Below are 13,184 nucleotides of genomic sequence, written 5' to 3'. Positions count from 1 at the left end.
AAAAAATTGACATTTAAAAAAATCAAATAATGAGGATAACCTATACAGTTTGTATAAATGAAACAGACTACTTCCATGATAGACCACCTGCCCAGAAGTAAGTGACTTGTCCAAAAAAGGATTTCTATTATAAAAGACCCAAGAGTGTGCTCTACTCCAAGATAATTTCCACACTCCATTAACCGATCACAGTATTTTTCTTTAAATAAGCAGCCTGGTATCTGTGATTATAGAAGGGAGAACTGAAAAAGTACATCATGTTGTAGAATAAACACTTCCTGAATAATTCTTGGCATTATCTAGTTACTCTTCATTAAGCCTTTTCCTGAAGTGAACTAAGGTTACATAGAGTGAAGTAAAACATTAATCCATAGCTGCACAATTAATATGGCTTCCTAACAAAATGTAGCTTTATCCATGTGAATTTGCGGCTGGGCAGAGACCACTTTTATTTCCATGGACTGTGTTGGGGAGCTTACAAAGGGCTATGTGAGTAGCCATTGGGAGGGCGGGAATGAGTGTGAATGAGTATTTATTTTATTAAATTTCTATGCCACCCATCTCACTGATATAACAACTCTGGTACAGAATACATATGCTGATTAGCAGGATGGGTTTGGTCCCTTAAAAGGTGGATAGATAGGAAGGATAAGAGACAACCCATGCTGGGGAACTCAGTACCATTTCTTTTAAAAAAAATATCTAAGTTTTAATCAAGAATAAGCTTTTAAGTGAAAGACTGTAAGATGAATTCTGGATATGCAAAATGAATTCTTCAACTCAGAAAAAAACTAATTCTCTTGTTATATAATTTGATATGTATATGTTTTGTACCTGCCTTTGACTGATGGATCTTGGCTTGCTAATAAAATCAACATGTAGACATACAGAATAAAAGTCTAATCATTTCTTGCTGAAAAAGCAGTGTCCACACAATATCAGCTAAAGTTTGTTTCTAAATGTATGCCATATTACCTGATTTGAAATAAGAATCCAAAATATTTATATTCTTACATATGAATGGTTTATTTTGGGTTAGTTTGGCCAAATCTCTTTTTTCATAAATATGGTCTCTCTCTCTCTCTCTCTCTCTCTCTCTCTCTCTCTCTCTCTCTCTCTCTCTCTCTCTCTCTCTCTCTCTCTCTCTCTCAACTGAAGGGGTTTGCATTCCCTTTATTTTTGTGAGCAGTATATATATATATATATATATATATATATATATATATATATATATATATATCCTTAATAACTGCGAAAATGCGAATCCCGGGCATATCTGTTCAATAACACAGTGGACCAGCAAAAGCTAAGTTGTTTTTTAATATTGTAAATAGTTGTTTTTATTGAGAGAGAGAGAGAGAACCACAAGCACCTGGTTCATTGAGTCCCCAAGATTACATACAGCTCCTCAATTGCTGCCTAAAAACATTCTTCACATTCAATGGCTCTGTATATGAATAGATTAAGGGGTCTCCCATCTCAGGATTAATTGCTGAGGTGGTGTTGCAAAAGCTAGAACTCACAGCGATGAAGGATTACAAGCCCATATTTTGGGCCAGGTATGTGGATGACACGTTTGTGGTCATCAAGCACAGTGACAAAGCTCCCTTCATGGAAAAGCTGAATGCCATCTACCCTGACATCCAGTTCACGGCTGAAGAAGAGGTGAATAACACCTTATCCTTCTTGGACATACTAATACGTCGCGAGCATAATGGCACGCTGGTTACCAGCGTGTACCATAAAGCCGCCCACACTGACAGAATAGTGACAACAATCATCCTACTGCCCATAAAATTGGCTGCATTCGCGCCCTGTTTAATAGAGTAAACACACACTGCAGCACGGCAAGAGAAAAAGCCAAGGAATATGCACACCTCTTTCAGGTGTGCATACAGAACGGCTATTCCGCCGACTTCATCCGACGTCATCACCAGCAATGGGCACCATGTGCTGCAGATGACAGGTTTCCAATCACTACTACTTGGACCACACTCCCCTATATCCATGGAGTATCAGAGACGGCTGCAAGAATATTATCTGAGCATAACATTAGAGTGGTGCATAGACCCAATCAGACTCTTCGAACATGGGTAACGCGCCCCAAAGAACCCTTGCCCATGAGTGAGATGTTATCAGTGGTATATCAAATTAATTGTAATAATTGTGCATGCAATTATGTAGGTGAGACCACGAAGCGTCTTCAGACGAGACTGCATGAACATCAGTTGGCCATCAAACACCATGAGCAGCGGTCCCAAGTGTGGGCTCACACCGTAGAACACAACCACACGTTTAACTTCACTGAGGCCAGGGTCATTGCTCATGATGCAACAAAGGGCAGCCATCTGCTAAAAGAGGCATGGCTATCCAACAAGCATTCCATTAACCGGCATATTGAACTATTACCAGCTTATCAGACATTACGCCAGCAAATATCTTTAAATAAGAAAACTGCAAGGATGAAACAGCCACAGATCCTCACTGATACAAAGAGGTCAACAGAGGATCGTATCCCTTCCTCAATGGACTTAGGGTCACAGCAAATGATCGAGAGGAGGCAGACGGCGCCGATGAGTGACAGCAAAAGACTTGGAACCAACATGGACAGGGACAATGACAGCAAGAAAGAACAACCAGCTGAAACGGTAGCATCGCATATGCAAACGCCAGAAAAGCAGCAAGATGACTGCATGCAGCAGAACACACACTCCACATGTAGGGCGCCTAAATTCAAACAGCTGTCAATGAGTGTGACAGAAACAACAGAGCAATTAACTACGGGGGGGGGGGGGGAAGCCGAATAGACCAGTAACATGCTTGTTAGCCAAATGCTTGGTGTTACAGAGACTATAAGAACCTGATTCTCAATCCTGGCTAGAACTCTGACGATGTCAGCAGACGCTGATGAAAGCTAAGTTTTTAAATAAATTCTTCAGTCTCGGTGATCTGTGTTTTAGTTTTTGAATATGAATATACCTGAGACTCGTATCTTCAAAACTATTTTATATATAAAATTTATTTTAGGTACTGGCCATTTCACTCTCAGAGTGACTCTGGGCAGCATATAGCTAAAAGCAGAAAAAACATATAAAAATATAATACATCAACAAAATGAGCCAGGTAAAATAAGGATAAGGTAAGTTAAAAGTTAAAAGATGGAGAGAGAGTTTTCAGGGCACTAACCACCCCCAGGTTGGCAGAGTCAGGTCTACTAGTCCTTTTGGAATGCCAGAAAAGTGGGGGCCCAGCTCACATCTGGGGAAGGAGGATATTTCAGAGGATGGAGCAACAGCAGAGAAGGCTGCCCTCTTGGACCCCTCCCAGTTAATTTTTTTTAACTGATGGGATCCATAACATACTTTCCCTGCATGACCTGGTAGGAAACACCAATATGATGGAGGTAAGATAGTTGCTCAGATAACCTGGCTTCATGACATGTATTTGACCTGATCTTGATTACTGTTTGCTTTTAACCCCACTGCCCTCATTCAATAAAGCACAGAGATGTGAGTGACAACTACATTGAGAAATCTTGGAGATATGCTTGTCTGTGTGGATAATTGTTTTACATCATTGTACATCATGTTGAGATACTTTTTCAACAAACCTTTCCAGAACAAAGTTCTAGGAGATAAATATTTTACAAAAGAGATAGACACTTTTGCTGGTGTGATTGCTTCCTGAATAGCTCAGATTCTTAATGTAATAATTGCAAATTAAAAATGTAAAAGCAATAATCTGTCTTATACTGTACTAAAGGGTTTTTCCTCAATTTAAGCTAATTGATTCCCATGTATGTACTTTACGAACCCTGGCTGGAAATAAACCTAACTTTTCCAGATTTTAACTATTCTTCACTTTGACCACAGTGCCAGCAAATTCTTTTGCCTGGATCATGGGTAAGATGTCCCCAGTTAGTGAATTCGCCTATTTCTTTTCCCCTTCCACCGTGCCAAGAGAGCAATAAACAATTGATTTTCCTTCTGTGCATGTCTTTTGAGAACTGAGTGGGGTGAATGAACAGGAGTTTTCCAGTTCTTCAGATCTAGAAGTGGAAACTTGACAGAATTCTTGTCAATCTCATCCAGTTTTTATTTGTTTTTTAAATAACCAGCATGTTATCGTTCCACTATGAACCTGTAGAAATAACCTGAAAATAACAATAACAACAAACAAAGGTCCAGTGACATGCAATCCAGCAGCCTAGGGTGAAATGGTCATTCAAGCACAGAGTGGGGCCTGGGAGCTGGGGTTGTCCCTCTCGAGCATTCACCCGCCAGTTGGAATGGAAGCCTTACTGTAAGATGGAGTGAAGCCAGCAGGCGGACAATTCTACAGTGTTTACACCAGCAGAGGAGGAAAACATTATTTTCATATAGGGCAAAAAAACCCAGGTGGCTAAGGGAACACTGCCTTCCCCAAATGGTAGGTATAACAGACTCACACTGGGGCTGAAAGGAAGTGTGTCAGACAATGCCCTGATCCATCTAGCATCTTCTCTCTTCAGATTCCCGGAGCTGTCACTCCAATGTCTGTCTCCAACACCAAGTCTTATGATTCACACTCATAACCAACTTGTTACAAGAATTCCCTTGTGGATTTATGTGCTTTTGGCAAGTTAATGTAGGTTCTGTGGAGGACCAGTCCTTCCTAACAACCATTGCTTTGAATATGTGGAATATTAGTATTTTGGAAATCAGGTAACTGTGTCCTTTGAAAAATGTACCAATGCATCAGCATGTCTTCTCATCCTCTGGAGAAAATGCAAACGTATTATAACAATGGAGAGTAAGCCATTTTCTATGTAGCATATCAATTGCTTTTTTACATCATATGCTCAGAATACATAAAAATGTAGTGGCTTTCTTTCATCTTCCAATCGTATGCTTTTTATATTTTGAAGTGTTAATTATTCACTGGGGTATGGATGAGTTCAGTTTTATATTTTGATTTTATGAAGGAAATGTCCTTATATGGACGCAAATATTAAATCACTCAGGGGATGCTTTTATTTCTGTGTAGGTGTTTTAATATGTTACATCCATTAACTGTATTTCCTGTTCACAAAATTACAAAATCCCTGACTGAGGGGAATTGGTCTTTTGTTATTCTTACCTTACCTTAGGAAGAGGGAGAACTGCAAACAGAACAACCACCATGTAGATGTCTCAGCCCATCAAGTTGGGATAATGTGGGAAGCCTTTAGAAGGGACCTTCCCTGGTGTTCTGAAAGTAAAAGGAAAGGAAGGGAGAAATACTTTCAGTTTTGCAAGATTCTGTTAATGGAACTACAATAAAGGCAGAGCTGGTATTCCTGGTTGTACTTTTTGTCTGGACAGTGCAAGGCCCTGTTAAAACCCAGTAAGTAATCCAGAAATGCACACATTACATTAGCAATTGGCCCCATAGAAGCCAGTATCTGGTTTCTTTTGGAACTGCCCCAGCTAAAATGCACATGGAGGACAATCTGGGAGGGCCAGGCCTTCTGCAGTCTCAAGAGGAGTGGCCAAATCCTATCCACTGACTATATCATCAGTGAAGCTTACTATATCCCATAACTTGTATATACTAATTTATGTAATTTTATATAGAGAAGTTGAATCTCTACCTTTTTTGCTTCTGCTGCTTCTAGTACCATAATAAAGAATCTGTGTTTCAGTAGAACTGTGTGCTGAAATGTGTGCTGATCTCAGGTTTAATCAAATTGTGGAGAATTGTGGAGAAGCTTAAGAGTTTTCTCTAATAATTGTGCCAGAAGTGAGACGGCTGGAACAGGGCAGTAGTGGCAGCTACTCTTCCAGTGAGGAAAACTATGCTTCAACGGAATTGTGTGCTGGCCTCTCACGTATTTTGAGATAACTTTCTCTTCTAACCAGTATGTCATATGGGCTTTAATGGCCTGGTCTGGTTTCTGTTCTGCTGGTGTGAGACAGCTTATGGAGTGAGTAAAAGGGGAAAAAGCAGCTCAGTTCTGGCCTTGAAGGGCAGGTGCATTGTCATGAATCCTGATGAGTGGACTTGCCTGCTAATCAGGGTTGGTGTAATGAGACAGCAGTCCCTTTGGTCCAGTGTAGTATATAATAGTTGGAGACTAGAGCCCTGGGGGAAGACCTATCTAGGGGACATGCTGGTCTAAACTAAAAAATGGAGAGAAGGAAAGGAGAGAAAAATCTGAACAAAAACAGAATGACTGAAATGGATGCAGAGAAATTTGGACGGAGAAGTTGAATGTGTGAAGCAGTTTCTGCTGGGAATGAAGAAGAAAGATCCATGGAAGAAGAAGAGACAGAGAGATGAGGCACCACCCAAGAATGAGAAGTAAGGATCAAGTTGGCTGCAAATAGAGGCTTCACCCAAGGCTCAAGAGGGGAAGAGGGTGAGTGGCTGATGGTAAAGAAACCCTGGTCTCTGGAAAAGGACTGGGCAGAAGATCCTGAGAGAGGTTCATCCCCTAATGGAGAAGCAATAGATATTTGATTGAGCAGATTCAGGAGAAAGTCAAGCCATGTCAAGCACACAGCAGTAAATTCCAGTTTGTTCCTTTCTTTTCTTTTCACTCTTTCTTGTCCCCATATATTGGGGATGCAGACAGAGAGAAAAGGGAAAGAAGCAGGAGAACTAGAGGGAGACTAAGGAGAAAATCACATTGGGACTGTGTTGTAAATACTGCTAAAAGTAACAGCAATGCATATAGTAAAAACCATAAAAGCATCCATTGTCTTGTTTTCTGTGTTAATGTCTACCCTTGCAAAACACAACATACTACGAGTTCACAAAGAACCTGTCACACTGTGATAACCAGTACAAAAGCAATGAAGTGGTTTGATCATGAAGACAGAATGAATGATCAAATGGAAGAGTGAATGGGTTGAGAGGAAGAGAAAGATTGTTGAATGATGTCGGTGAGAGGCAATATATTAACTGTTATATAAATATAATGGAAGCAAGGACACATTCTGGTAGTTGAGAAGTTCCCTGAGGATGGGCTCCAGCACAAGTCTGAAAGCTTGGAAGACTAATCCTCTGATCCCAGTGACCAACCCAGATTGGATCCTGAAGCAAGAATGGTTTGCATTTATAGAAAGGTACAAAGAGGTATGTGTAAGTGAATTCTTTGGTATAAGTCAGATTGAGTTATTATTCCTATTTTTCTTCTGACCTCATGACATTAACAATAATATTATTGTTATTATTATGGGTTATTGTTTCTTTTCTGTGCTCTGCATAACATGTTTAGATCAAAATGAATACTGTATAGAAATGGTAGGCATGTTGATAACTAAGCTCTTTGTACAAATTCAAACTTTAAAAAATTCTGTAACATGTGTAAGTCCTGTATTCAAGAAAAGAGCTCTTATTTATTGGTGATGACAATCAATGTGAATCAGATGGGACCAGTGAATACAAAAAGAAATGAATGTAAATAGCCTTGAATCTGTTCAAAATAATATTTTATTTCTTTTATATTCCCCTTAATTACTTTGTTAAGAAAGAGATAAATTCGCTTTATATTGTATAATCCTTACAATTAACACAAAATTATTAAATACCCAGTTTAGCTATCATTTATTAACTTGGCATTGATGTTAAATATTAACATAGCATTTTGGAATATGCAGTGATCTGTTTCCACCCACATGGTTAAACACCTGTTCTTGTATTAAAAAATAAAAAGCAAACACTTTGGTTGATGACATGAAAGAAAATCATCTTGATATTATGCCTTTGTCATTTTACTGTGTTGTAAAAAACACTACAATATTCTGTCTAAAGACAAGGAAGTGCAAAGGGAGGCTTAATGGAACACATTTTATAGGGTAATAAACATACTGACGTCTAAGTTAATATCCTCCTTTTGGCTGTTCCAAAACAATAAAAATTTCTTCTGCTCTTTCTGTGATTCTGATTATATATGAATTTAGTCCCAGAAAAATATTTGTCCCCTTTTATCAGGGGACAAGAGGCAATTTGTTTCTTTGAAGACTTCAGACTTTTAAAATTGATATTTTTTGGTATGTGAGTCCGGAGAGGTGGGTCGAGATAGTCATTTTCATTTTAGCCTCAAGCTTAAAGGAGGCCTTATATATAGACATTTTGCTATATAAAAATGTTCAGATCATTATTATTGGGGATGGGTTGATTTTCTTGTGTTGATGTTACTTTTACAACTGGAAGTGGTCCAGGCTACTCTGGATCTCTGGAAGGGGTCTGGCTAATTGTTATATTTCTCTTTGATGGCAGAACAGTACCACCAACCCTAGAGGCAGGTTTCTTTTTTATAGATAATATTAAACAGACAAGCACCTCATAACACCCCAGCGTTTACTATTGTCATAAGAAAGACAAATGGTCTAGATCAGACATGTCAAATTCACTACGTCATGTGACGTTGCGCAATGTATCAGGACTGTTTTGCCATTGCCGGCAATGGGTGGGCATGGCTTCTGCGTGATGCATCCGGCCCGCGGGCCGGCAGTTTGACACCCCTGTTCTAGATAATAGATGTGGCAGTACCTGGAAGCAGCAGAAGAGAAGAGAAGTACCTGGAGAAAATCACAAAGTCCAAAGACCTGCAAATAGAAGTAAAATGATAGTGGCAATAGAATGCAAAGATAGTACCAATGGTAATAGGCATCTTGGGTGTAATCCAAAACATCTGGAACACCACTTGAATCCACTAGCATTGACAAAATCACATCAGTTAATTGCAAAAGGCAGCTTTACTTGGAACAGCTTAATTCTGTGACAACAACATCTACCAATCCCATATCATTGGGAAGGATTCAATAGGTGGACAAAAATGCCAAATACAGTCTAAACAACTGATTGACTGTGCAACCAACTGTAATAATGCAATTTATATGACTGCACACACCATGAAATTCCAGGTCCCTAACAAAAGGCTAGAAAGAGCAAACACCTAACAAGGACATAAAAATCTATTGCACCATAGGCAATTCAAACATTGAAAACAAACTCCCATGAACTTGTGCCTGGGAGAAGAAGAAGGTCTTCAAAGCCTTTGAAAGTCAGAAAGGAGCAGCGTCAACTTGAACTCAAGAGAGAATGTCATTCCATACAGGAGGCACTTTAATGGATAGAGCATTAGTCCCATAGGTTGACATGCTTTAATAGATGGGATCCAGAGCATGCCACTCTGTCCCACCTCAGTGAATGGGCTAAGATATGTGGAGACAGACAATTCTGCAATTAACCAGGCTCAATAACAACAACGGCAACAATGCAAATGTTGCCTAAGCATCCAATAGAAAGCACAATTACCTTAAAATAACATTGTGTGCATTATGATGTCATTATGCAGATGGCACAAATTGCATATATGCTTCATGGATGCAAATATATTATCCATGCCATTTGTATAATAATATCCTGGTGCATGTGATTCACCTCCCCCTCCCCTCCAGTTGTCTGTTCCAGTGGATACCTTTAAATGTTGCTAATGCATCTGAAATCAACTCATGGGTAGTTGAAGGAGTAAGGAACATATGCTATAATGGCCTTGATGTCTTTGTATTGTGGAAGGCTGTGTCAAGGCTTCAGATGATAAACACAATTTGTCATCTGAATATTTAACAAAAGTACTATAATTGTGGTGGCAATAAACGTGTACACCATTTTAAAGTTGCAACTTTTAGAAGGATACATTTTGCAGAAAGAATTCAGTGTGTTATTTGTGTGTCTCTGTGTGTGTTTTATTAGAAAAGGAGCATGACCAAAACACCGAAAAGAAATGTTATTCCATTACCAGATCTAAGAGGTCCTGGTCCAGACTATAAGCAATTTCACTGCCAAAACATCCACAGACCTGCATCAGTCATCTTATTCATTCACACCCAAAGCATTTTCCCACTTGGATCCACAATTCACTATGTTCACCAATGCACACAACATGGAAAAGCATGGCATTCTCCTTCCATGAAGAATTTACTGCTTCACCCCCCCCCTCCAAAAAAAACCACAGTGGCAAAGAGAACTTCGTTTTCATAAAGGGAACAAGTGGTCTTCTGAAATGTTTTGAATTAGAAACAAGCAAGCAAATCCAGAGCCTTCTTTGTCTTACCTGCTGGCTAGAAGTTTGCAATGCCTGGTTTTAAAGGCATCTTCATCATTTAAAGTAAAGAAAAAAAGGGGAAAAAACCCTCACCCTCTTTCCAGATAAATTATTTACTTACAGAAGTGTTTTAAAATTAATAGAAAGCTACAGGGATTTAGATCAAGAATTGCAGATTGCTTTGCAATTGCAGAACGTAAGACACAAGGTGTACGTAAAAATGCTTTCACTGTCAGAAATAATACCTACTCAAACAGTCTGTGTGATCTATTTACTACTTATTTTTGCGTTTCCTGAAATGGAATTTAACCCCAACAAAAAACAACAAGAGAACAACAGAATAACAGAGTTGGAAGGGACCTTGGAAGTCTTCTAGTCTACCCCCCTGCTCAATCAGGAGACCCTATACCATTTCAGACAAATGGTTGTCCAATCTCTTCTTAAAAACCTCCAGAAAGAAATTAGGGTGTTTGAATTGGATAACATGTTGACTTAAAAATAAGACATATGGGTACGCCCTGGGGCAGGGCCCCCCAACCTCCGGGTCATGGCCCACTACTGGGCCATGGCTTATTTGCAACCAGGCCACACGAGCGGTGGGCCAGTGTGCATGTGTGTGCGTAGCTCAACTTGAACGAGCAGTAGGCCAGCATGTGCACATTTGTGCACAGCTCCACTTGTGCACAGCTCCACTTGCACGAGCAGTAGGCCAGCATGTGCACATATGTGCACAGCTCCACTCCAACTTTATTGTCACTTTGAATGTACACCAATCAGCATACATCAAAATGAAATTTTGTTGCATACAGTTCTCAAAGGGTCACCACTTCCGATATACACTCCTTGTTCGTGGCCAGCTCAAGTTTCAGATCATCCATTTTAATCTTTAGGGAGTGAACGATGGCAAACAGGACAGATGGAAACAGAGCTCCACATGGATTATATTATAAAAGGAATTTTTCCTGATTTGAATGTTTGAAAAATGAAATTAGATGCTAATTCCAAGAACCTGATTTCCTTTAGCATTGCAAAATTCAGTAACTGTGTTATATAGTAATTCTTAGGAGCAATTTTTCCCCCTTGAGGCTTTATTATCTCTGATTTGGATTCTCCACAAGACCACAAGACTGATGCATTTTATTGCTTTTTTCCTCCTCCCCACAAAGGATAGATTAGCACACTTATTGGCTAAACCACCAGCTACAGTTTTCTCTAGGGAGGATCCAAAAACCTGACATGCTAGTGTAAGAGCAAAACCAGGAGGTGGTCTAAGTGAAGCTTGTTATATTCTCCTTTGCCGCTGAAATTTGTGCTTTAAAAATAGCACAGAGCATGTGGAGAAGGTGTAAGTGAAGCTTGCCGGCCTTCTTATGTCTTGCTATCAAAGCAGGGTCTGACGTTACAATCCCTCCGAGGAGATATACATCTATCTCCCACTATTGTGAATTATATTGCCCTTCAAATTAAATTATGGCAAGCTTTACATTTAAAATCTGTACATATAACATTTCTGTTTTCCTAAGCTTTTTAATTGATACTGTTTTATATTTTGAATGAGCTGCTGCCCTGTTTATGGGGTGGTTTCAGTTTTCATTTTATTTGATTTTCTTGTAAGTCTAAACTGAATGACTTCTCCCTGCTTGTGTTGGCACTATTGAACTTTCTGCCATCCCAGAGAAAAGGCTATAATTCTTGGCGTAGCAACCCTGAAGTCTCTCCTTTTTTAAGCAGGCAGTTGATTTGCGCTGATTATGATCAAACAGCCATTTTTAATCGGTTAGAGGTTCAATTTTTTTTTAAATATGATGTTATGTGCCTTTGCCATGTGCACCACTTAATTAAGAACATAACTGAGTCAGGCAGCTTGTGACCAATGGCTGTGTAAGTGTTCAGCTCTCCACAATTTCAGGACCAAGTTACCTGAAGAAGTGTCCTCACCCTGTAAGTACCTATTTGCAGGGCTTTTTTTGTCATAGAACGCCCAGAACAGAGTTCCGGCACCTTTTTTGGATGGAACTTTGTAGGGTAGGCAAGGCAAGTTGTATAACATGTGTGAGTTCTGGCACCTTTTTTTTTTTTTTTTTTTTTTACAAAAAAAGCACTGCCTATTTGGATTGTAGAACCTTCTAAAGAGGCCCTTTTCCAGACCTCCAAAATGGAGATAAAGTGGGCCTCTTTTTGTGTGATAGCACCTTATTCATTCATTCATTAATTTGTTCATTCGTTCGTTCGTTCACTCATTCATTCATTCATCAAGTTAGTATGCTGCCCATCTTGCCAAAGGCAACTCTAGTTAGCTTACAGACATTTATGAATTCCCACTCAAGAGAAACTTGATTTGGGCTCATATTAGTATCATTTTGGCAACATTTCTGTTTTCCTAGGCTTTTTAATTGATATTGTTTTATATTTTAAATAAGCTGCAGCCTGGTTTATATGGTGCTTTCAATTTTCACTTTATTTGATTTTCTTGTATTATATGTTTTATTTAAATTATATTTTACTATGTTTTATTTTAAACTGATAGTTACTTAAGAGAGTTACTAATACTAAATTTTGGTATTTCATAGGCAAATTGTTTCTGGACAAGCCAGTACATAATCAGTCTTCTTGTGGTTTTTATATTTTTAAAGTGTCTTCAGCATTAAATCACAGCCCAGCAATCCAATCACACTGATTTAAAAATTATTTCTTTTGATCTGAAGGATATAAACCGCCATGCTTCCGGTTGCAACCATGACGGACTTACCGGGGTTAGCTCCATGAGGAGATGGAGCCCACAGCAGAAACGGGGGGCCTCCTGAGGGTCGACGACCCAGGTTTGGGGCGCTGAGGATGTGGAGGGTGTTGGCGACCTCGCTGGCGGCTGGTGCCGAGGGTACCGAGGGCGCTGGGCTTGCTGGCGGCCGGACGGAGGAAGATCGGGCGGAGGATGCGGCCCGGATGCCCGGATGCGGCCTGGCGGCCTGGCGGCCCGGCGGAGGCGAGGGATAGGCTGGGTGGAAGATCAACGACCAGCGGAGGATCGATGGCCTGGAAGCCTGGAAGATCGGGCGGCCTGGAGCCCGGCGGCCGGGCGGCCCTGGAAGATCGGGCGGCCCTGGAGGAG

The sequence above is a fragment of the Protobothrops mucrosquamatus genome, unplaced genomic scaffold (genome assembly GCF_001527695.2).
Source record: "Protobothrops mucrosquamatus isolate PMUCROS unplaced genomic scaffold, P.Mucros_1.0 scaffold197, whole genome shotgun sequence".
Classification (NCBI taxonomy): Eukaryota; Metazoa; Chordata; class Lepidosauria; order Squamata; family Viperidae; genus Protobothrops; species Protobothrops mucrosquamatus.
Note: the sequence above shows the minus strand (reverse complement) of the source record.